Source organism: Heterocephalus glaber, unplaced genomic scaffold (genome assembly GCF_053883595.1).
Source record: "Heterocephalus glaber isolate CG9 unplaced genomic scaffold, H.glaber_assembly_v1.0 deba00000122, whole genome shotgun sequence".
Classification (NCBI taxonomy): Eukaryota; Metazoa; Chordata; class Mammalia; order Rodentia; family Bathyergidae; genus Heterocephalus; species Heterocephalus glaber.
Genome location: NW_028258138.1, coordinates 58,292,857 through 58,318,245, shown reverse-complemented (window position 1 = coordinate 58,318,245; position 25,389 = coordinate 58,292,857). Strand labels below are relative to the sequence as shown.

General features: G+C 37.8%; 1 pseudogene; it reads left to right on the top strand.

Annotated features, from left to right (window-relative positions):
- Nucleotides 1–13,627: 13,627 nt before the first annotated feature.
- On the top strand, nucleotides 13,628–14,116 carry LOC101706893 (protein AF-9 pseudogene; annotated as a pseudogene).
- The last annotated feature ends 11,273 nt before the right edge of the window (nucleotides 14,117–25,389 follow it).

Below are 25,389 nucleotides of genomic sequence, written 5' to 3'. Positions count from 1 at the left end.
TAGTAGACCTTTGGCTGAGGGACCGCTGCTAAAAATGTTTTCCCACATTATGGGTTGTCTCTTCACAATGCTGGTGGTTTCACTTGCTGTGCAGAAGCTTTTTAGTAAGAAGAGATCCCACTTGTTGATTGTTTGTGCTAGTTCATGGGCAACTGAGGTTTTGTTTACAAAATCACTTCCTACACCAATGACTTCAAGAGTTCTACCTAACTTCTTTTCCAAACGGTTCAGCATTTCTGTTTTTATACTTAGATCTTTAATCCATTAGATTTTAGTTTAGTGTATGGTGAGAGATATAGGTCTAGTTTTAGTCTTTGGCAAGTTGAAACCCAATTTCTCCAGCACCATTCATTAAAGAGGCTATCTTTCCTCCAGTGAGGGTGTTTGGCTCCTTTGTCAAAGATGAGATGATTGAGTGTGTCTGGAGTTGTTTCTGCATCTTCTAATCTGTTCCACTGGTCCTCAGGTCTGTTTCTTTGCCAGTATCAAGCTGTTTTTATCACAGTAGCTTTGTAGTATAGTTGCAGGTTGCTGATTATGATACCCTCTGCCATGTCTCTGTTACCTAGAATTGCTTTTGCTATTCTGGGTCGCTTCTTGTTCCAAATGAATTTTTGGATTGCTTTGTCAAGGTCCATGAAGTATGCTGCCAGGATTTCAATTGGGATTGCATTGAGTCTATATAGCAATTTTGGAAGTATGGCCATTTTCACTATGTTGATCCTTCCTACCCAGGAGCAGGGGATGTCTGTCCATTTTCTGATATCATCTTCAATCTCTCTTTTCAGAGTGCTATAGTTTTCAGAGAAGAGGTCTTTGATTTCTTTCATTAGGTTGATTCCTAGGTATTTCAGATTTTTGGATGCTACTGTGAAAGGAATCGTTTGCCTTATTTCTGTCCCAGTGAATCTGTTGTTTGTGTAGAGAAAAGCTATTGATTTTTGTGTGTTGACCTTGTATCCAGCTACTCTACTGAATTTGGTTATTAAGCCTAGAAGACTTTTGGTGGAGTTCTTGGGGTCTTCTAAATAATGACAATTTGACTTCTTCATTTCCTATCTTTATTCCTTTTATTTATTTCTTTTGTCTAATTGCCATGGCTAATGTTTCCAAAACTATATTGAACAGGAGTGGTGATAGTGGACATCCTTGTCTTGTTCCTGATTTGAGTGTGAGGGATTTCAGTTTTTGACCATTTAGTGTGATATTGGCTGTTGGTTTTTCATAGACGGCTTTTAACAGATTGAGGTAGAGACTGTCTATTCTGATTTTTTGTAGGGTTTTTCATCATAAATGCATGTTGAATTTTGTCAAATGCTTTTTCTGCATCTATTGAGATGATCATAGGTTTTTGTCCTTGGCTCTATTGATATAGTGTTTTACATTGATTGATTTGCGTATATTGAACCATCCCTGCATCCCTGGGATGAATCCCACTTGATCAGGGTGTATGATCTTCTTGACGATCTTCTGCATTCTGTTTGCCATTATCTTATTAAGGATTTTTACATCTATGTTCATTAATGAGATTGGCCTATAGTTCTCTTTTTCAGTTGGTACTTTCTCTGCTTTGGGGATCAAGGTGATGCTTGTTTCCAGGAATGAACTTAGGAGTATTGCTTCCCTTTCAATTTCATTCAAGAGTTTAAACAGTAGTGGCAGCAGTTCCTCTCTAAATGTCTTGTAGAATTCAGCAGTGAAGCCATCAAGACCCAGGCTTTTCTTGGTTGCTAAGATTTTAATTACATTTTTAATTTCATTGATTGATATTGGGTCTTTTGGAATTTTTAGGTCTTCTTCGTTCAACTTTGGTAATTCATATGTGTCTAGGAATCTGTCCATTTCTTCTGTGTTTTCCATCATATTGGCGTATAGGTTCTGGAAGTAGGTATAGATAATCCTCTGGATTTCTGCTGAGTCTGTTGTAATTTCACCCTTTTCATTCCTAATTGCATGGATTTAGGTCTTTTTGTTCCTTTTCTGATGAGGTTGGCTAAGAGGTTGTCAATTTTGTTTATTCTTTTGAAGAATCAACTCTTGGCTTCAATGATTTTTTGCATTGTTTTCTTAGTCTCCATTGCATTGATTTCTGCCCTGATCTTTATAATTTCCTCCTTTCTATGGGCTTTGGGTTTGTCCTGCTGTTCTTTCTCTAGAAGCTTGAGGTTCAGCATCAGGTTGTTTAATTGGGCTCATTCTGTTTTTCTAATATGAGTATTCACTGCTATGAATTTCCCTCCTAAGGCTGCTTTCATGGTGTCCCATAGATTCTGATATGTTATATTGTAATTGTCCTTTAATTGAAGGAACTGTCTTATTTCTTCTTTAATTTCCTCTGCAACCCATTGGTTATTCAGAAGTGTTCAATTTCCATGTGTTTATGAAGTTTTTGTGGTTTCTTTTGCTATTGATATCCAATTTCATCACACGATGGTCTGATAATATACAGGGGATAACTTCAATCTCTTTGCACTTACCTAACTATGCTCTATAAGCGAGTATGTGGTCTAATTTGGAGAACGACCCATGTGCAGCTGAAAAGAATGTATATTCTGATGTCGTGGGGTGAAACACTGTGTAAACATCTGTTAAGTTCATTTGTTCAAGAGTTTGATTGAGTTCTAGTATTTTGTTACTTGTTTTTTGTCCTGTTGATCTATCTATTTATGACAATGGGGTATTGAGATCCCCCACTACTATTGTATTATTGCATATATGGTTTTTTCATGTCTGTTAGTATTTGTTTTGTATAGTTGGGCACACTAGTGTTTCGTGCATAGATATTTATGGTTGTCATCTCTTCCTCTTGGATCATTCCCTTTACAAGGATATAGTGTCCTTCTTTCTCTCTCGATCAGTGTGGGTTTGAAATCCACTTGGTCTGCAAAGAAGATAGCTACTCCTGCTTTTGGGGGGGGGTTCCCATCCCATGGAATATTGTTTTCCACCCTTTAACTTTCAGTCTACGAGTTTCTTTTAGAATTAAGTGTGTTTCTTGTATGCTGCATATTGTTAGATCTTGCTTCTTGACCCATTCTGCCAGTCTATTTCTTTTGATTGGTGAGTTGAGACCATTAATGTTGATGGTTATAACTGACACATATTGAGTTATCATTGTCATGAATTTTTCTTTTTGTTTGATTCTCCCTCTTTGCTTTTAATTTCTTGTCATGCCCGGTAGATTCATTCTGTTGGGCTTCCTGGGGTTTTGATTCTCATTGTCTTTTCCTAAGATTTTGTCTAAAATTTTTTGGAGTGCTGGTTTGGTATTCATGAAGCTCCTAAGGTGCTCTTTGTAATGAAAGTGTCTTATTTCTCCATCAATTTTGAAAGATAGTTTTGCAGGGTACATCAATCTGGGTTGGAGGCTGTTTTCCTTTAGGGCTTGAAATACATCACTCCAAGCTCTTCTTGCCTTGAGGGTTTGCATTAAGAAGTCTGCTGTGATTCTGATGGGCTTTTCTTTGTATGTGATTTGTTTCTTTTCTCTCACTGCTTGTGGAATTTTGTTCTTCTTTTCAGTTTCTGGAATCTTAACAATTACATGCCTATGTGTAGATTTTTTTTTTTTTTTGATCAAGGCTATTTGGAGTCCTGTATGCCTCACTTATCTGTATGTCAAGTTCTTTTCCCCTGCTTTGGAAGTTCTCTGCCATTACTTCTGTGGACAGTTTTTTTTTTTTTTTTTTTAATGTCATCTGCACTCTCTCTTGTTTCTTCATTGACTCCAATCAGCCTTATGTTATTCTTCTTTGCATCATCTACCATCTGCTGGGTTGATTTCTCATGGTCCTTCACAATTTTAAAGAAGTTTTCTTTTTCTGGTCAGTAATTGCAATCTTGTCTTCTGTATCTGAAATTCTGTTTTCTCATTGACTTAGTCTGCTGCATAGACTTTCAACGGAGTTTTTAATCTCCTGGAAATCTGTTTACATCTGTTTTATGGATTCCATTTGTTTCCTATGTTGGCATTCCATCATATTCCTCAGCTGCTCCATATTTTTACCTGTGTCCTCTCTAGATTTATTAATCATGCCTTGCATTATGGGTGCAATCTCTGCTGTTATGTGAGAAATTATTTCTGATTTCACTTTTTCCAGATCCTTTTTGGTTCTTAGTTCAGGGATTCCAGGTGGTTGAGTATCATAGTATTCCATCTCGTTTCCCTTTGGGGTTGCTGTAGGTGATCTGGAAGTCTGGTTCTGAGGTTTGTTTACATGTCCTCTCATTTCTGCCAGGGTGGAGTGGGGTGCTGCTGGCAGCTGGGTGTCTCACCTCTGTGCTGGGAGCTGTGGCAGCCTACCTGGAACCCTCCTCTGCACTAGGAGCTGTGGCACACCTACCCAGAAGCCTCCTCTGGGCTGGGAGCTGTGGCATGCTGAACATGTCTGTTCTTTTTTCCAACTCTCACACCATTACCTTCCTCCATATTATCAGCATTTTTTATCAAGATTATTGATCATTCTTAGTGTCCCCTGGAATGTGTTCTTGTTCCTTTCTATTTCATTCTCCATATGATAGAACTAGACAGTATCTTCTAAGTGTAAATCTCAAAAAAATAATTTTCAATATTGGGGATGAAACACAGGGCCCCTGCTCTGAACTACATCCCAAGTGTTGTCTATTTTTCGAGACAGGGTCTTGTTAAGTTGCTAAATTGCCCAGGCTAGGCTTGAACTTATGTCCTCCTACATTAGCCTCTCAAAGTGCCAGAATTACATGTATAAGCCACCAGGCTGGCCCTAAATGTAAAACTTTAATCTACAAAATACTTCCTAACTCTAAGTGAATTCATATTATCTGGTACAGTAGAATCATTAAGTAATTTATTTCTTCCCTCATGGGCTTTGGATCCTCTTTCTCCATTCTTGGATTAAATCTTAGGCAGATTCTATAGTTTTCAGAGTACTCTTGGAATCATCAAATAAGTAGGCTCTTTGGCTTAGCCTGAAAAAATTGAGTTGTGTCTAGTAGTGTTTTAACCAGTCAAAATATGTCTAAGTGAAATGTTTTCCCTCCCACCCAAGCTGGGCTGTATTCATTTGGAATTTTCTCTGTGAAAGGTTGCTTTCTGTGCTGGCTTATCACATCAGACTGTTCAATTCATCTTAAGTCTCCTCAATGTCAATTCCCTGGGGAGAATTCTCCCTATCCCTTAACAAATGGTAAATATGTGGGGATTTTTGTGAAATGTGTAATATTGAATGCTTTTCTCTTCCACTACATTATAATCTCCTTTCACTCACATGAGATTTTCACTCATATGTCTTGAGAATAGACTTATGGTTTTTGTTGATTGTACAATACCTGACCCCTTAATTTTCACTCAATAATATTTTGATAAGTTAATATGAAAAAAACTAACAGATACTGAAAAGTATGACAGCTAGCATGAAGGTATAATAGAAGGTAGAAAGGAATTCTTTAAAAAAAAACTTTTAGAAGATCTACTTTGGTTTCTTCAAATCATAAATGATATTTCCCCCCAAGAACAATGATGTGGAGAAAAGAATTTGCAAAACAACTTTATAATAGGGGTAGGGGCAGTATCAGAATGTCAGATAGATTTTCCTGTTTTTCAGGAACCAATCCTTGATTTAAACAATGAACCATTTCTTAGGGGAAAAAAAACAGAGGAAGGAGAGTATGTGTCCCTGTACTCTTTCTAGGAAAATGAAAAAGTACATGGAAATTAAGTACCAAAAATGCTAATCTGGAACAAGCATTTTCCTTTGGGGTAAGACAAGTGGTTGGAGAGAGAACACTAGATAGGATAGTCTTACCTTGCCTGGGTTGAGGACCTACAGGTGCTTCAAGAGGACACAGAAATCTGGATTTGAATGGGAAAGACCCTACGGTTAAACATGGACAACCAATTTAACTTTTTTCATAATATCATGCAGGCAGGCTCTTCAGCCAAAATTTACAACTTTTGTATTATTAGAATTTCATCCTTTGTTTCAAGCCTTGCTTTCATATTCATGTTGTACCAGGGTCTGTTCAACTCTTCACTTCTTGGGTTCTGACTCCAGACTTAAGTGTCATGCTTAGAACTTGACCTTAATGAAAAAAAAATCTCTCCAAAAGCAAAGTTTATAATCATCCTCCAGTTTTCCCAGATATTGAACCACATATTGTCCAGACCTCTAATGCTAGCACCAGACTTCCAGGCCAGATTCCACAAAGAGCAGTTGGTGGGGTCCTAAGCCAAAAAGAATGACAGCCTCAGAATATACTGGGTCCTTGCCATTTTGTGTAATATATCATATTATTTTGCTGGCAGAAACGTGAAGTGAATGACAACTCAAAGGAACAAAAACTGGAGGCTGTCAGGACTAAGGAAAGTTCAGTCATCATGGAGCTGTTTGCCAAATTTGCTGCCAACGGGGAATGGTGAGGTCACATCCTGAATGTCTTGGTTGGTGTCAGACAACTTCAGTAAGAGCCAGTGGTTTAAATTGTTCCTTAATTCTCTGCCAGAAATGTTAACTCCAAAGAAGAAGTGCAGCAGGAAGAGGGAGAGGCCTTAATAGATCTTGGACTTTCTATTTGATAACACAGATCTGAAGCCTTATACCCAGCTCAGGGCTCTTGGCCAGGGCTCAGCATGAAAGAGACAGAATAATAACAATGGAGACTGATTGCAGGGGAATATGTCAGTGAGTGTAACACCCTTGAGGAGCGCGCTTGAAGGAGATGAACTGTGAAAAATTGAATGTTGAAACTCACAGTTGTCAGAGTTTGTTTCCCCAAACCCTGCATGTTCCTGCTTAGTTTTATAATAAATATCAATTACACAGTAGGAGAGAAGAGAGTCAACATTCATCACCAGACATCTGGTTTTGAAAACAGGTTTGCTGAGAAGAATATAACCTGTAAAACTGAATTTGTGCAGCCTTCATTCTCCAGTGAAGAAGCAGTCATGCATCCAGAAAAGGGAGATCACTTTGTATTTTATTTTTATATTTATAGTGTTGCATAAAACATTTTTGGCTGTAAATCTACCCAACATCAGTTATTATTGGCCAGTGGCCCACTGAAATGGGAGAGGCAACTAAAATTAACAAAGATAATATCTCATCTCACCTTTTAGATTTTATTTAGGTTCAGAGAAGTGAGATGACATCACAGAAAATATAATGTAATGGAGCAGAGAGACTAGGTCCTACTCCAGCTTTGTCTATAAGAGTGTTCATTTGTGACCTTAGGTAAGCCACAGTGACCACTTTAGGTAAATCTTAGGTTGGTTGACTTTAGACTAATGAGTTAGATTATCTACAGGGCCCTGGTAACTCTTCACACCTGATGTTGAACTCAGGTTAACACCTGAGACACAGGCTCGTGAGCTTCCTCTTCAAGTTTTCATTTCTCTAATGATATGTCCCTCACTAAGGGACAGAACATTGTGAAGAAATCTTGGAAATTTCCCCATAGAGACTTTGGAGGACAGTTAACAGGAATCTTTGAATTTTTTTTCCTCTGGGGAAGAAATAAAGTTTTAAGAATATTACAAAAAACAGTAGAAGACCCTGCCTCTCTACCTCTGAGGTCCCACTGAGCAAGAAAACCCTGAAAGTGGCATGAGAATGTCCCCAAGTCATCCCTTCCAGAATGCTAACAGGATAGAGGATCCAAGAACTCCAGTGAGAGCCAGATAAAATTGTGTTTTGAGGCATGTACAGATACTTTAGCAAGGTCACACTTTTTCAATGAAGAGTATAACATACAGTTACATACTCACTATTTGCTGTCTCTTGCTGATTGCTGCAACTTCTTGTCACCAGTCTTTATTCCCAATGAGCTTTTTCATAACATTTAGACATTCCATTTTAAACCTTTGAGGTAGTAATTCCTTGGAAGATACACTGACAACCATAGTCAGCCTCTGATTTTCTTTTTTTTTTTTAAGTAAGTTATGTTGCTGTTCTAATGATCTGTTTCTATGTAACAATCCACCCAAAAACTCAGTGACTTTAAACGGCAAGGTTCATTATTTCTCATAATTCTGTCCATTGATGGGATGGCTTCTCTGCTGGTCTCCCCCTGATTCTCTCATACAGCTGGATTCAGAGGGAATATTGCCTGGCTAGAAGATCCATGAGACTTTCACTCAGATGCCTGGCAGGTGGTCCTGGATGGGAAAGGGGGACTTCTCTACTTTAGCTTCTCATCTTCCTATGGGTTAGACTGGGCTCCTTACATGGTAATTTCAGACCAGTGCTTCAGAGTAATAAATGGAAGTTTCAAAGCTTCTAGTGGCCTATCCTCAAAAGTTGTACAACCTAATTTAGCCCTATTCATTGGTCAAAAGCAGTCACGAGGCCAGACTAGATCCAGGATTCAGACTAGATTCAGAATCCAACTCCTGATGGGAAAACCAGCAAAGTCAAAAGGGCATGTGTGCAGAAACTGAAGGACTGGTTGAAGTCATCTAACACAGATGCCTTTTACATTAAGAAAAATCAGGGCTGGGGATTTAGCTCAGTGGTTCCACCTCCTACCTTGCAAGCGCAAGGACCCAAGTTGGATCCCTGGTACCAAAAAAAAGAGAAAAATCAAACATTTTCACTACAGAATAATAGAAGGCAGTAATAACTATAAACAAAGAAATAAAAATTTCCCCTAGTCCTACTACCCCAAGAGAACTCTATTAACACTAGTGACCTAATAAAAATACAATAGTAGTGTATAATAATAATAAATAATAATAGTAGTGTATATATCCCAGAATTTCTCTAGATATCTTTTATGTCTGATCATAATTACATACAGTTGTGTGCATAATCCAACAATATGTCCTAAACGTCTTCTCATAATATACCTGCCTGATATTTCATACTTTGTGTCATAATTTGATTATTTGGTCTTATAACTAGTATGAATAATAGTGAAATAAATTTAATATAAGTCTTTGTGCATATCTCTGATTACTTCTTTAGATTTAAGTCCATAAAATAGAATTGCTGAGTCAAAAAAATATATATATTTCAAAACCCTAAGATATTTTGTCAAATGTCCACATATAAAAAAGTTACCTTTTTTGTTCCCACCTGGGGAGTATAATAAATCAGTTTTCCCCATCTCCTTAACCATGGTAAATTTGAGATATGAAAAATGGCATTCTTATTTATTTTAATTTGTATATCATTACCAATGATGTTGATATTCTCTTCATTTTCATCAGCCATCTGTGTTCCATTGTTTAATCTGTGTTTTCTTTCCCTCTGGAAGAGAGAAAATGGAGAAGAAAAAATATTAATGGAAAAATATTAATGGAAGAGAAAATATTAATGGTCACTCTATTAGCTTGTCTCTTTTTCATGTGAATAAGTAATAAACATAAATGTGAGTGCTTTAAAGTGGCAACAACAATAGTGGCTCACTAAGTAGAGAGACCAGGAATGGTGGAGCAGGAAGGAAAGAAAGAAAGGGGGAGGAGAAGAAGAAGAGGAAGAAGGAGGAGGAGGAGTGGTTAGGAGGAAGAGGAGAAGGAGAAGAAAGGAGAGGGGTAAGTGAAGAGGGAAGGGAAAAAATAGAGAAAAACTAAAAGAAGCAAGGAAGAAGAATGAAATGAAAAGAGAAAGCAAGCATGCAAAGAAGGAAGGAAGGAGGAAAAGAAAGAAAGAAAGAAAGAAAGAAAGAAAGAAAGAAAGAAAGAAAGAAAGAAAGAAAGAAAGAGAAAAGAAAAGAAAAGAAAGAAAGGTCCTGAAGATAAAAGGCAGATAAAGGTGGGAGTGGAAAATTAAAATTGAGTTTTTTACCATGTAGATTAGACTTGGAGAGCTAATGTTGACTGGATGCCTATGTAGGGCCAGAAAAGGAAAACATATAATCTGAGAACCAAGAAGATTGGGGGACTCATTAGTACATCAGGAGGTTTTAGGGTTGAACTTTTGCAACCCAAGCTGAAAGATTGTCCCTCACGAAAATGGCAAAAGTCCTAATTCCTCATTATACAATTCCATAGCATGAGACACTCTATGTTGGATTTGTTGTCTATGTTGTCAGATTGAAGCAGCATAGAACCAAAAAGAGAAAATAAATTCTTAGGTCAATATTCATTCATTTGCTTTGTGCCACAAACTGTGGGGGTGCTGGATATATACAAAAGAATTAAGAAATGACTCTTGCTTCCAAGCAACTGTAATCTAGAAATAGTATCAGACACTCTGAAAAATAAACAATCAGGCAGAAAAGAAATACCTGCTGGTATTTAACCACAGTTATGTGTGCCCACAATAAAACTTCATACTTCTTAAACTTTAAGTCATGTGGTATGAAGCTTATCCCATTAGCAAGTGCAGAGGACTTGCAAACATGACTCTTTCAAAACATAATTTAACAGGAACTCCTTAATCTAGAACTTTCCAAGTTCCATTTGCTTCTAAATCATGACCAATATCAAGGAGATTCCATATGCAGTCACATGCTTTTCCAGAACTAGTCTCTATCAGAGGCAGCTAATCCCTGGTGCTGTCCAGTCCAGAATTCCTCTTCTTTCCTTATTATTCCTCATTAGGGTTCTTGGTGTCCTTTTGTGTTAGCAGATCTCAAACAAGACATCTCAATCCTCACTTCAAAGTGAATGTCTTAAAATTTTTATCCCTTTCTTCCTGGGACCTCTTGGGCCCTTTTACAAAACCTTTCCCAAGTGAGCAATTCATGTTCCAAGAATCTCAAAAGCAGAGTAAATAAAAATATATCAAAACTGGGCATGGTGATGCATTCCTGTAATCCTACCACTCTGAGAGGCTGAGGCAGGAAGATCACAAATTCAAGCCCAGCCTGGCAACTTAGCAACTAGTGAGACACTGTCTCAAAGTTTAAAATAAAAAAACATGTAACTTAGTGCCAAGGTCTTGGTACAGTCTCTAGTACTGCCAAAAAAAAAATCAGATATTTCCAATGCATTTTCTATGCATGGATTCATGGGAAAGTGATTTGCCACTTATATCGATTCAGTGATTATGTTAAGAATGAGATGGCATGTAGTATCAGGAAACACTATCTACATGACACTATAAGTAAACAAATACATGAAAAGCAACAATCAAAAATCTGATTGGACTCTGAAATACATATTTATTAATAATTTATGTACTTACCATCCATGCCTTGCCTAAATATCATGGAGCACAATAATAATTTTCACATATATATATAGTAATAAAAGTTATTTTTATCAGTATATATAAAATATATATATATAGCCTCCCAGTTTGCCCTTGATTAATTCAGCTCTCTTCTTATAGGTTTAAAGAATTCAAAGGTAGGTGGCTCCTAAACTGCCTGAGTTGTGATGAACACCACTCACTCCTCCCCAGACCATTTCACTGACAGACAAATGGAAGCTCTTTCAAAAGTCACTGATTTTACAAATGGCTGAATGTCCACTCACAGGAGTATGGCAGAAGTGAAGATACCAAAAGAACTTTCAGTGGCCTGCTGTATTTTATCCCCTTTTCTTGGCCATGTGCCAGTTTCAAAGGTTTGTTTTTTCTTACAGAAGCTCCTATCAACCTCCACACGGATGCATCTTCTTCCTGAGTCAGAACCCTGGAATCCACCACTACTTCTCTTTAGCCCATGCATAGAGAGACAGAATGACAGGTGGGGAATGGAGCATTGAACAGGGGTGATTGCTGTGGTGCATGATCACAGGGTGAATCTATTAACACAGACTTCATGGCTCTTTTAATCTCTTCTGCTGCCACACAGTGGGCTTCCTGGGAAATCCATGTGCTTGTGGCACCTCTGGATTCTACCACACTTTTCAGTTCCTTTTCTCTATTTTTCCTACTCTAGATATTCTTCTGTCTTATCCTCCCCTCAATGTCCTTTTAATCATTCTCCACCTAATGTTTCTATTTCTTATCTCTGCTTTTATCACCAGATAACAGTGAAATTTATTATCCAAGCAGTATCACAATTAGCTACATGAATACTGCTAAGAACATAACTCTTACTTTATTAAACATTTTCTGAGTTCTATAAGGCAACAGCATTGGGCAAATCAATTTCCTCAGCCACTCTGGGACACTTTTTGGCCACTGGAATGTAATCTTCTTCTTTAACAGATTTGCACCTGATGGAAACCTTGGAAAGTAACGATCCTTTATGGTTTCATAGCTAATTAAAAGCATCAACTCGTCAAGTTTTACAGGCCCAATTTTCCACCTGTCTGATGGTACAGAACTTTGCAGTCTCAATCTATACAACCCTTGAGTAAATTTCAACATTACTTTTTTTATTCATTAATTTTATTGGTACATTTTAGGTATACAATATGATGATACTCATCATTGGAAATTTGTATCTTTACATGATGTATCTTGGTTCTTATTTTTTTCCACGTTCCCCTGCCCTCCACTCAACCCCTCCACTCCTCCCTATTTACAAAGACTTTTAAGGGACATTTTCCTCTCTCTCCAAGAGAACCCATGGCTAATCTCTATTCAGAAGTGGCCCACCCTCTCATTTAGATGAGAATACACATCTGCCTTCTCATTATCGAGTAACTGTTTGATCTGTCATGGAATATCTAAAACAGCAACAAGATTAATTTTTGTTGAGTATCAAAAATGATCAGCATTTCAATATCTCATCAGAGAATTCCTTAACTCTAGCCAAGAACAACTTAGAAAATTTTTTTTCTTGGTCTCTTTAAAAAATTAAGCCTAAATATTCACATTTACTTCATAAACTGTAAAATGTAATAACATGTTATGTTTGCTATAAAACATATACAAAAATAGAAAATGTTAAAGAATGAAAAAAAATAGAAGTTCTGATATTTACGTTTTATAACCCAGGGGATTGCTTCCTACACCTTTAGAGTTCTACATTCCATATTGAGGACCTCTGCTCCCACATGCAAGGTAAGTCATTTCTTCCACCTTTTTGTATAGGATTTTTAAAATCGTTTCCAGAAATGCTGAGATAGAACTTATAGAGAAACAGTGGCTGATCCCAAAATATGTCCTTTTACCATAAGTGGAGACTACCCAGTGTGGGACTGCTGGCAAGATGCAAGGTATGTTGTCTATAGAGGATTTAAAAGCAATGGTGAGGGATCACAACAAATCTTCCAAAGAATCCTCTAAGAAACCCAAAGAAAATAAACCACTGAAAGAAGAGAAAATTGTTCCTAAAATGGCCTTCAAGGAACCTAAACCCACGTCAAAAGAGCCAAAACCAGATAGTAACTTACTCACCATCACTAGTGGACAGCAAGGTAAGAGGGCGCCTAGTAAAAGGCCCCCTATTTCAGATTCTGATGAACTCTCAGCCAAAAAAAAAAAGGGAAAAGAGTAGCTCAGAGGCTTTTTAAAAAAGTTTTTCTAGCATGCGACCACTGATACTCACTTGTTCTGCTGATAAAAACCAGATAATAGATAAATCTCATGTCAAGATGGGAAGGGTCAAAATCTAAAGTGAGGTATCAGAGAAGAAGAAATCAACTTTGCCACCTTTTGATGATATTGTGGATCCTAACGATTCAGATTTGGAGGAAAATATGTCCTCTAAATCTGATTCCGAGCAGCCCAGCCCTGCCAGGTCCAGCTCCAGCTCCAGTTCCAGCTTTGCACCATCCCAGACCAGGCAACAAGGTCCCTTACGGTCTATAATGAAAGATTTGTATTTTGATGACAATGAGGAGGAATCAGGTGAAGCAGAGGATAATGACAATGACTCTGAGATGGGAAGACCTGTAAATAGAGGAGGCAGCTGAAGTCACAGAGTTAGCTTGAGTGATGGCAGTGATAGTGAAAGCAGTTCTGCTTCTTCACCCCTACATCATGAACCTCCACCACCATTATTAAAAACCAACAACAATCAGATTCTTGAAGTGAAAAGTCCAATAAAGCAAAGCAAATCAGATAAGCAAATAAAGAATGGTGAATGTGACAAGGCATACCTAGATGAGCTAGTAGAGCTTCACAGAAGGTTAATGACGCTAAGGGAAAGACACATTCTGCAGCAGACTGTGAACCTTATAGAAGAAACTGGACACTTTCATATCACAAACACAACATTTGATTTCGATCTTTGCTCACTGGAAAAAACTACAGTCCTTAAACTACAGAGTTACCTGGAAACATCTGGAACATCCTGAGGATACAACTGGATGCATCAAAAACTACTGTTTTTGGTTTGTTTGTTTGGTTATTTTTGGTTGTGATTTTTTTGTTGTTTATATGAAAACACTCAGAATGATGCAACCAAAAGGGAAAAAGTAAAAATCAAAAAACTTTCAGCTTTATTTTTCTTCAAAGCCAGTCATCATCTCTTGATAAAGGAGAGGGTAAGCAAACCAGCCTCAGCAGACCACTCTTCTCTCCAAGGAAATCCTGGGAAGAGTTAGCCTGGGTAGCCTTGAAAACAAAGCAGACAAAACACAGGAACACTTAGAGAATGTGTACGGGATCATGTGTCTCTCTCTGTGGTGGTTCATTCCACAGGACGAATGCATATTCAACACACTGCCTTATTATGTAAATGATCTATTTATTACTGCATACAGAAATTTTAAAGTCTTTGAGGGAATGACACCTCCAGATGTCAAAATACTTGGTCCTGTGGATGCTCTATCAATGCAGCACCCTCGCCGTCCCACGCCCACCGACCTTACTCTACACCATGCCACTCTCTGCCAACTTCTTACAAGTCCTTGAGCATGTCACAGTGTGTATTTTCCACCTTCTGTTTTTCCAGGTCCAGGACACAAATTATCAACTGGGGGGAGAGGGGACCAAATAGCCACCTTGATTTTCTTCTTCTTTGTGGTCTTTTTCTCCTGAAAGTTGGGGCCCAGTCCTTGGCTGTCTTCATGTAATGATCTTGGACCATGGTAGAAAATGCACCAAATAGGATCATATGAATTGCTGTCTAGCCTTAGTCAATAAACCTGTAGGACTTCTAAAAATAAATAAATAAATAAATAAATAATAAATAAAAGCAATGGTGAAACCAACTATGATGAATCATGAATAGTGATCTTTACTAATCATTGTATAATTACTACTGAGAAGAATTTTATTTCTAGGATAGGGATGTTAAAAGTGATCTCTTTTTGGGCCGGGGATTTAGCTCAGTGGTTTTGCCGCCTGCTGCGCAAGCTCAAGGACCAGAGTTCGATCCCCGGTACCAAAAAAAGTGGGATCTCTTTTCAGTTTCAAATATGCTGGTATGTCACTCACTGCAGCATTCTCCAGAGGTAATAGTCACTGCTCCTGTGGTCCAGGCTCATTTCAACCCAAGGCACTCACATGGAATCCTGTTCTCTTTGTTTGCCATTTCCAACAGATGAACTAGTTGATGCAATTTAGTTCATATATCTACATCTATCTCCTGCTAGTCATCCACTTTCCAGACCATCACTTTGTATATGTGATTCACTAAAAATAAAAGTTCCTATTTTCCTAATAGGTAAGAATACCTTAGAGTAGATCTAATTTGTACTGATTTCTCTCAATTTTGTATCTCTGATGCTCACTTTTTTCCTCAACTTCAAACTTGTATACTCAACTCTTTATGCTACAGCTGCATCTGGATGCCTAATTGGCATATTAAATTGATCATGCTCAAACGTTATTTAATGTTTCTTCCATATCTTCTATTCCTCCAGGGAACTTCATTTAAGTAAATAATATTACTCTGAGGTGTGTTGTTCAGAACAAAAGCATGGATGTCTTTCTCCTCAGTAAACCATATGGTGGCTCAACATTCTCTGTATAACTCAAATTTAGCAGTCCTTTCTCCTGAAACTCACGTGAGACAAGAACTCTGTAAAATCCTGCTGCTGCTTGAAATCTGATGCTAACTCATTTGCCAGTAACTGAGACTTTCTATGATCATTATTCCATGTTAATACTAATACATTTTGCAGAAGACATATGAATGTATTTAATGACATAATGTTTTTCTAAGCCTCCTTGGTGCCATAACATAAAATACACAGTTTGTACTGCCTGACTTTCTAAAACCTGAAACCTTCTGAGTTCTGAAACACATCTGTACTGAGAGATCTCTGATGATGGATAGTGGAAACCTACTTTCTTTCTTAGCAACACATAATGGAAAAGGAGATCATAAGACCCAGAACTAAACAATGAAATGCAAAAGAAAGTCTTTGGGCTTCTAAGGAAGAAAATTCTTCTTCCAAAATGAAAAGGCAAAGGCTCCAAAAAGAATAGCCTTACTGCAATCCTTCCCTCCTGCTGAGTGTGGGCTGAGGATGTGATTCTTGCCACCTGTGACCATGAGGTGACAGGATCAAAGTTGAGTATGACAGAAAAAAGGAAAACATCAGGCTATTAATAAGCCCATGGAGCCCCAAAAGAATCCTAGAATCATGTACACACTTCTTCTGAAGCAAATAGTAAACTTTCCTAGAAAATTTTCGGCCAGAATTAATCAGCTTTTCTGTTATTTTTTCCACAGCAGGGGTTACAGAGGGACAATAAAATTGTGTCAGCATGTGTCACGTAGGGGCCTCACTCAGCAGATCACAAAGCAACCATTCCCTGATGAAGGATCAAACAAGAGACCTTCAATATATGGCAGGCAACCAAAGGCGCAGGTGTTGACATTACCAAGTTGTCCAAAGAAGAATGGGGAACAGAAACATAGTAGGAGTACCCTTGGCAGAAACAATGCAGCTGTTGCTTATCATGAACACATTAAATTTTATCATGATCATGAATCGTACCCCAGCTGGCACGGTACTTTGAAAATGTGTTTGAAAAGTGTGTGTGTGTGTGTGTGTGTGTGTGTGTTAAATTAGGAAGGAAACTGTGTTCTCTGTGTGTGTGTGTATGTGTGCATGTGTGTGTATGTGTGAGTGTGTGTATGTGTTACATTAAGGAAGCACAGGTCAACACTGCTGGGTATTAACACACCCCTGCCTGGCTAGTCCTTGCAAACTTTTCTAAACTTCTTGGTGAGTCTGCTCTGCAGAAACTCTCTGCTTCTCTAAGAGATGCAGTACTGACCCTGATATTCCTCTACACATACTGTTGTGAAACTATATATCTTTCTTTCTTTCTTTCTTTCCTTCTCTCTTTATACATTTTATTTTCTTGGTTCAATTTAGGAATACAATATAATGACATTCATCATTGGATATTTGGACCTTTACATAATCTCGCTTGGTTCTTATTTTTTCCCCATTCCCCTCCCCTCCCTTCAAACCCTGCATCCCTCCTTATTCACAAAGACTTTGTTTTCATTTTTTCATTTTCTCATATTAATTCCATTCCCTTCTTTCCTTTCCCCTACCCCTCTCAATTCCCCTTCTCCTTTGGCCCTTTTCTTCCTATTTCACATTATCTATTATACCACTTAGTCCTTATTTACACATTCAGTTTCTCACACTAGAGAAAATATTCACTATTAACACATGTGTGTCCTGTTTATTTCACTTAAGAGTATTGCCTCAATGTGCATCCACTTAGCTATAAATGTCTCTCATTTCTCATTTTTTATGGCTGAGTAGTACTCAATTTTATTTAAAAGAAAAACCATTTTCTTTATCCAGTCTCCAGTTGATGAGCATTTGGGCTACTTCCAAGTTTCAGCTATTACAAACTGTGCTGCTATTAACATGGGTGCATCTATATCACTGTGGCATGATTCTTTTAATTTTGGGGGGAAGATACCCAGCAGGGGAATAGCTGAGTCAAATGGGACTTCCAGTCCTAGTACTTTGAGAGATTTCCATACTGATTTCCACAGTGGTTGCACCAGTCTACACTCCCACCAGCAGTGGAGCAAGGTTCCTCTTTCCCCACAGCCTCGCCAGCATTTGTTATTGGTTGATTTCATGAGGGCAGCCATTCTTTCTGGAGGGAGGTGAAATCTCAGCATTGTTTTCATTGGCATCTCTCAAATGACCAGTGACTCTGAACATTTTTTCATATGTTTATTTGCTATTTCTACTTCTTTGTCTGAGAAACGTCTATTCATTTCAGATGCCTATTTTCAGATTGGATCTTTAAATTTGGAAGGTCTCATCTTTTTAACTTCTTTATAGATTCAAGATAGTAGACCTTTGCCTGAGGAACAGCAGGAGAAGAATTATTTCCCACATTGTGGGTTGTCTCTTCACACTGCTGGTGGTTTCTCTTGCTGTGCAGAAGCTTTTTAGTAAGGAGAGATCCCACTTGTTGATTGTTTGTGCTAGTTCATGGGCAACTGAGGTTTTGTTCATAAAATCTTTCCCTACATCAATGTCTTCATGAGTTCTACTTAACCTCTGTTCCAGCCAATGCAGCATTTCTATTTTAATGTTTAGATCCTTAATCCATTTTGATTTTAGTTTAGTGCATGGTGAGAGATATAGGTCTAGTTTTAATCTTTGGCAAGTTGAAGCCCAATTTTTCCAGCACCATTTATTAAAGAGGCTATCTTTCCTTCAGTGAGGGTGTTTGGCTCCTTTATCAAAGGTAAGATGATTGAGTGTGTCTGGAGTTGTTTTTGCATCTTCTAATCTGTTCTGCTGGTCCTGAGGTCTGTTTCTTTGCCAGGACCATGCTGTTTTTATCACTGTAGCTTTGTAGTATAGTTTCAAGTTGGGGATTGTGATACCTCTGCAATGTCTCTGTTGCCTAGAATTGCTTTTGCTGTTCTGGGTCTCCTCTTGTTCCAAATGAATTTTTGGATTGTTTTCTCAAGGTCCATGAAGTATGCTGCTGAGATTTCAATTGGGATTGTACTGAATCTATTTAGCAGTTTTGGAAGTATGGCCATTTTCACTATATTGGTCCTTCCTAGCCAGGAGCAGGGGATGGCTTTCCATTTTCTGATATCATCTTCAGTCTCTCTTTTCAGAGTGCTATACTTTTCAGAGGAGAGGTCTTTCATTTCTTTCATTAGGTTGATTCCTAGGTGTTTCAGATTTTTGGATGCTATTGTAAAAGGAATTGTTTGCCCTATTTCTGTTTCAGTGGGTCTGTTGTTCATGTAGAGGAAAGGTATTCATTTTTTTGTGTGTTAATCTTATATCCAGATACTATACTGAATTTGGTTATGAAGTCTAGAAGACTTTTGGTGGAGTTTTTGGGGTCTTCTATGTAGAGTATCATGTCATCTGCAAATAATGACAATTTGACTTCTTCATTTCCTATCTTTATTCCTTTTATTTCTTTCTCTTGTCTAATTGCCATGGCTAATGTTTCCAAAACTATATTGAACAGAAGTGGTGATAGTGGACATCCTTGTCTTGTTCCTGATTTGAGTGTGAAGGATTTAAGTTTTTGACCATTTAGTATGATGTTGGCTGTTTTTTTTTTCATAGAAGGCTTTTATCAGTTTGAGGTAGAGACCGTCTATTCCAATTTTTTGTAGGGTTTTTATCATAAATGGGTGTTGGATTTTGTCAAATACTTTTTCTGCATCTATGGAGATGAGCATACAGTTTTTGTCCGTGGCTGTATTGATATAGTGTATTATATTGATTGATTTGCATATGTTGAACCATCCCTCCATCCCTGAGATAAATTCCACTTGGTCAGGGTGTATGATCTTCTTGATGATCTTCTGCATTCTATTTGCCAGTATCTTATTAAGGATTTTTGCATCTATGTTCATTAGTGAGATTGACCTATAGTTTGCTTTTTCTGTTGGGACTTTCTCTGCTTTGGGGAACCAAGTGATGCTTGCTTCCAGGTATGAATTTGGGAGTATTGCTTCCCTTTCAATTTCATTGAAGAGTTTAAACAGTAGTGGAAGTACTGTCTCTTTAAATGTCTTGTAGAATTTGGCAGTGAAGCCATCAGGACCTGGGCTTTTCTTAGTTAATAAGTTTTTAATTACATTTTCAATTTCATTGATTGATTTTGGGTTGTTTAGAAATTTTATGTCTTCTTCATTCCACTTTGGTAATTCATACGTGTCTAGGAATCTGTCCATTTCTTCTGTGTTTTCCATCTTATTGGAGTATAGGTTCTCAAAGTAGGTATTGATGATTCTCTGGATTTCTGCTGGGTCTGTTGTAATTTCACCCTTTTTATTCCTAATTGCATGGATTTGAGGCCTTTTCCTTCCTTTTTTGATAAAGTTGGCTAAGGGTTTTGCTATTTTTTTTATTCTTTTGAAGAACCAACTCTTGGCTTCAATGATTCTTTTGTATCATTCTCTCTTTTTTTTTCCTTTGGTACTGGGGATAGAACTCAGGACCTTGTGCTTGAGAGGCAGGAACCAGAACCACTGATCTAAATCCCCAGGCTGTATTGTTTTCTTAGTATCCATTGCATTGATTTCTGTTCTGATCTTCAAAATTTCCTCCTTTGTATAGGCTTTGGGTTTGTCCTGCTCTTCTTTTTCTAGAAGCTAGAGTTTCAGCATCAGGTTGTTTAATTGGGCTCGCTCTGTTTTCCTAATATGTGTATTCACTGCTATGAATTTCCCTTGTAAGACTTTCATTGTGTCCCATAGTTTCAATATGTTGTATTGTCATTGTCATTTAATTAAAGGAACTGTCTGATTTCTTCTTTAATTTCCTCTGTGACCCATTGGTTATTCAGAAGCATGTTGTTCAATTTCCATGTCTTTATGTAATTTTGGTGGTTTCTTTTGCTGTTGATCTCCAATTTCATCGCACTATGGTCTGATAATATAGAGGATAACTTCAATTCCTTTGCATTTACGTAAACATGTTCTATGAGTGAGCATGTGGTCTATTTTGGAGAACAACCTGTGTGCAGCTGAAAAAAATGGGTATTCTGATTTTATGGAGTGGAACATTCTGTAAACATCTGTTAAGTTCATTTGTTCAAGAGTTCGATTGAGTTCTAGTATTTTATTACTTATTTTTTGTCTAGTTGATCTATCTATTTGTGATAATGGGGTATTGAGGTCCCCCACTACTATTGTATTAGTACACATATATGACTTTTCATGTCCGTTAGTATTTTGTTGGGAGCAATGCTACATAATTCTAGGGATAAATCATTTGGTTAGCCTAGTTCTCTTGCCGACAGCCCAGCTACAGAATAACTCCAGTTTGGCCTCCAGTCACAACTGAGACTTCAGTGATCCAGTGATGCTGTGATTCTCCAGGACAAGAAACATCCTGGGAGAACAAACATCTGCTCAGTTCCTCATTGTTCTTGGACTGATTAACATCTTGTTTGCCGGAGATGTACTGAACTCTGGGCAAGCCTTCCGTTACACCTTGTTTATCCCAATGTGAACTATTGAACTGTCTGCAAGTCATTTGTTACATTTGTTTCTCCCGATGTACTGAATAAAAGGTGTGGTAAACTGGGGGCTTTGTCTTTGCTGCCCAGAGCAGCACTGATCAGACCCAAAGCTCAGCTTCTTCTCAGTCTCATTTTTCTACCTTTCCTGTAATTCGCCGTGTGCTGCTGTGGCTCGAAGGAGACCAGGACTAACTGCAGAGGTTCTGGTAACGTTCCCTTCCCCTGTCCCCTACAGTATTTGTTTTATATAGTTGGGTGCAGTAGTGTTTCATGCATAGATATTTATGGTTGTCATCTCTTCCTGTTGGATTGTTCCCTTTGCAAGGATGTAGTGTCCTTTGTCTCTCTTAGTCAGTGTTGGTTTGAAATCTACTTGATCTGCAAAGAGGATAGCTACTCCTGCTTTTTTTCAGGTTCCTGTCACATGGAGTATTGTTTTCTACCCTTTAACTTTCAGTCTACAAGTTTCTTTTTGAATTAAGTATTTCCTGTATGCAGCATATTGTTGGATTTTGCTTCTTGACCCATTCTGTGAGTCTATTTCTTTTGATTGGTGAATTGAGACCATTAACATTGATCGTTATAACTGATACATATTGATTTATTTTGTCATGACTTTTTCTTTTTATTGGATTCTCCCCCTTTACATTTAATTTCTTGTCTCACCTGATGGATTCATTCTGCTGTTCTTCCTGAGGTTGTGATCCTCATTGTCTCTTCCTAGAATATTATCCAAAATTTTTTGGAGTGCTGGTTTGGTATTCATGAAGTTCCTAAGGTGCTGTTTTTCATGAAAGTATCTTATTTCTTCATCAATTTTGAAAGATAGTTTTGCAGGGTACATCATTCTGGGTTGGAGGCTGTTTTCCTTTAGGGCTAGAATACATCACTCCAAACTCTTCTTGCCTTGAGGGTGTGCATTGAGAAGACTGCTGTGATTCTGATGGGCTTTCCTTTGTATGTGATTTGTTTCTTTCCTCTAACTGCTTGTAGAACTTTGTTCTTCTGCTGGGTTTCTGGAATCTTAACAATTATATGCCTGTCTGTAGATTTTTTTGATCAAGACTAGTTGGAGTTCTATATACCTCACTTATCTGTACGTCAAGTTCTTTTCCCTGCTTGGGAAGTTTTCTGCCATTACTTCTGTGAACAGTTTTTTTTTTAATGTCATCTACACTCTCTCCTGTTTCTTCATTGACTCTGATCAGTCTTATGTTATTCTTCTTTGCATCGTCTAGCATCTGCTGGATTGATTTCTCATGGTCCTTACAATTTTGAAGCAATTTTTATTTCCCTGGTCACTAATTTCAATCTTATCTTCTATATCTGAAATTCTGTCTTCACATTGGCTCATTCTGCTGTGTAGACTTTCAATGGAGTTTTTAATCTCCTCGAAATCTGTTTGCATCTCTTTTATGGATTCCATTTGTTTCCTATGTTGGGATTCCATCATGTTCCTCAGCTCCTCTCTAGATTTATTAAGCATGTCTTCCACTATGAGCACAATCTCTCCTGTTATCTGAGAGATTATTTCTGATTTCATTTTTTCCAGATCCTCTTTTGCTGCCAGTTCAGTGAGTCCCGGTGGTTGAGTATCAGACTATTCCATCTCATTTCCCTCTGTGGTTGCTGTAGGTGATCTGGAAGTCTGGTTTTGAGATTTGTTTATGTGTCTTCTAATTTCAATGGGGGGAGTGCTGTTGGCACTGGCATGGCTCACCTCCTCTGTGCCGGGAGCAGTGGAATGGTGGCCCAGAAGCCCCTTCCTCTGGGCTGAGAGTGGTGAAATGGCAGCCCAGAAACCCCTACTTCTGAGCTGGGAGCAGTGGAACACCGGCCCAGAAGCCCCTACCTGTGGGCTGGGAGCTGTGAAACCCAAAGTCTGTTTATAAAAGACAGTCTTAGCTCACAGTTTTTAGAGGCTAGGTCTATAATTGGCTGCCAAGGCAGAGTGGCAGACATACAATTTGTAGAGGTTTCTGTCCCGAGACTATCCATGTCATCTTTTCTTTTTTCTCACAGCCACACTAGAGCTCAAAGATCTCAGCTTCTTTCCATTTCTCTTCTCAGCTCCAGGACCCCAATTTTCTGCAGGATAAAGTCTACATCTTGCCTCCTCATCCTCATCTTACTTTTCCAACTGATGATTCTAAAGAACACTTAGTGTTCCTTAGACCCCTTGCTGGATAAAAAGATCAAGGAAGCTCTGCAGATGTAGGTAACTGACAGGGATATGTAAAAATGAGAGGTTCACCCTTTCTATGTCTCTTAGTCCTAAGCCCTAATTTCATCTATGTCCCATTCCAAGATTTCAACCTCCATACAGACTGTCCAAGCCCTGTCTTCTGCCCAGGGATTCTTTCACTAAGCTACCCTTTTTGGGTCTCTTGGCCAAAAGCTCAAGTTCCCTTAACAATGAAGAAAAAGAAAGAAATGAAGATGATGTTAGCCACATATTGAATCAGTTCCTACTTTTCCCATCATTTCCCCCACTATAGAATTATTTCTTAGTCTTCAGTGTAAAAGCTGACTGCTTTGAATCTCTGAACAGAAAATAGTGTTTCAAAATCAAGAATTTTCCCCTAAAGGTACTACAAGTCCATAAATTAACTTAATTGATAGGCAAAGGGCAGAAACCTGACCTTAAAATAGAGAAACAGACTTAAAGGTTTCAAAGAATATTTTTTTAAGAAAAATATTTTAGATCAACTATCTTTTTAGAAATACAATAGACTGGACCCCGTCTTTCTCCTATAAAATGGGCTATGCTTGCATCTGTAAAATGAGCAATTATTTTTATTTCCATGGGTGGGCCACTACTTTTCTTCTGTAAACCAAACCCAAACTTAATATCTATTCACAAGTTTCACAGATTTCCACTCCAAAAAACACATAAATATCCCCAGTTCCAGACTATAATGTGCCTTTTGAAAGCCCACATTCTATTGTCTAAGAATCTGTACTTTGAGTTGTGCCTAGTAAACTTTTTTATGCCTCTCAAAAAAAATCAGGATTTTTCTGAAAGGGAAAATTTGGACTAAATGAAAAATATTTCCTTCATAAATCTGAAGTCTGAGTTAGAGTCTTACCTAAAGCCAATGTGTCTGTTCTGCCATGGAAAAATCAGATATTATTCACATTGTTTGAGAGATTCTTCTTCCAATTGTGTGATTTAGACATCAGAATTGTCATCTTCTAGACAAAGGTTGCACAGATCAAAAATCTTGCACTTGGCAGAATTAAAAAATAGGTTAGACTCTGTGAAGGTTGTCCTTGGGGAGAGAGAAGTTGTGTGGGAATACTAGTTTTTATTGTTCTCAGATCTTTTATGAAGCTTGCTCTTCTCCTTTTCCACTGTATGTGTTTCTGATCTTCAGTCCAATGGTCATGCTTCATGGAACCTTTACTTCTGAGTCTATTATAAGTTAGGAAGTTCAGATATCATCAGCTTATTTTCTTTAACCACTCAGAAGCATGGAAGACCAATTGCTATTGCTCAAATATTTCATGTCAGAGAGTTTTTGATTCTCCAAAACAAGGAAAAGAAATTTAGTTTTGTGAAGATGAAAGCATTTCCATCCCTAAAGACACATTCATGTCCTTCTCACAGGCAAAACATATTCATGTCTTTCATCCCAACAGCTCCAAAATAGCCTTAATTTGTTCCAGTTTCAACTCAAAAATCTAAAGTCAAAAGATTTGTTCAAATATCACCTAAATCAGATATGGGTGATATGGTACAATTCATTGTAAGACAAATTTTCTGCCAGCTGTAAATCTGTGAAATTAAAGTTAGATGCTTCCAAAATACAATGATGGAACAGGCATAGGATAAACATTCTCATTCCAAAAGAGAGAATTGGAAAATAAGAAAAAAGTGACAGATCCCAAGCAATTTCAAAACCTTAACATTTGAGAATAATTTTCATTGGCCCTTTGCTTAGATATTGCCTCAGCCAACTATTTAATTTAATCACCTGAAAGAAGTTCTACCTTTCACAAAACACTAGGACACAAACATAATTGAATCAAGTACTTTGCTTGCTTTTTTTTTTTTAAGGATGTTCTTTCTCCATTTCCCAATAACACATTCCTCATCTTGGTCTAAGACCTCATCAAAATGACATTTACTATGAATATTTCTATCAACATTCTTTTCAGAATAACTTAGGTATTTCCTAAGGTG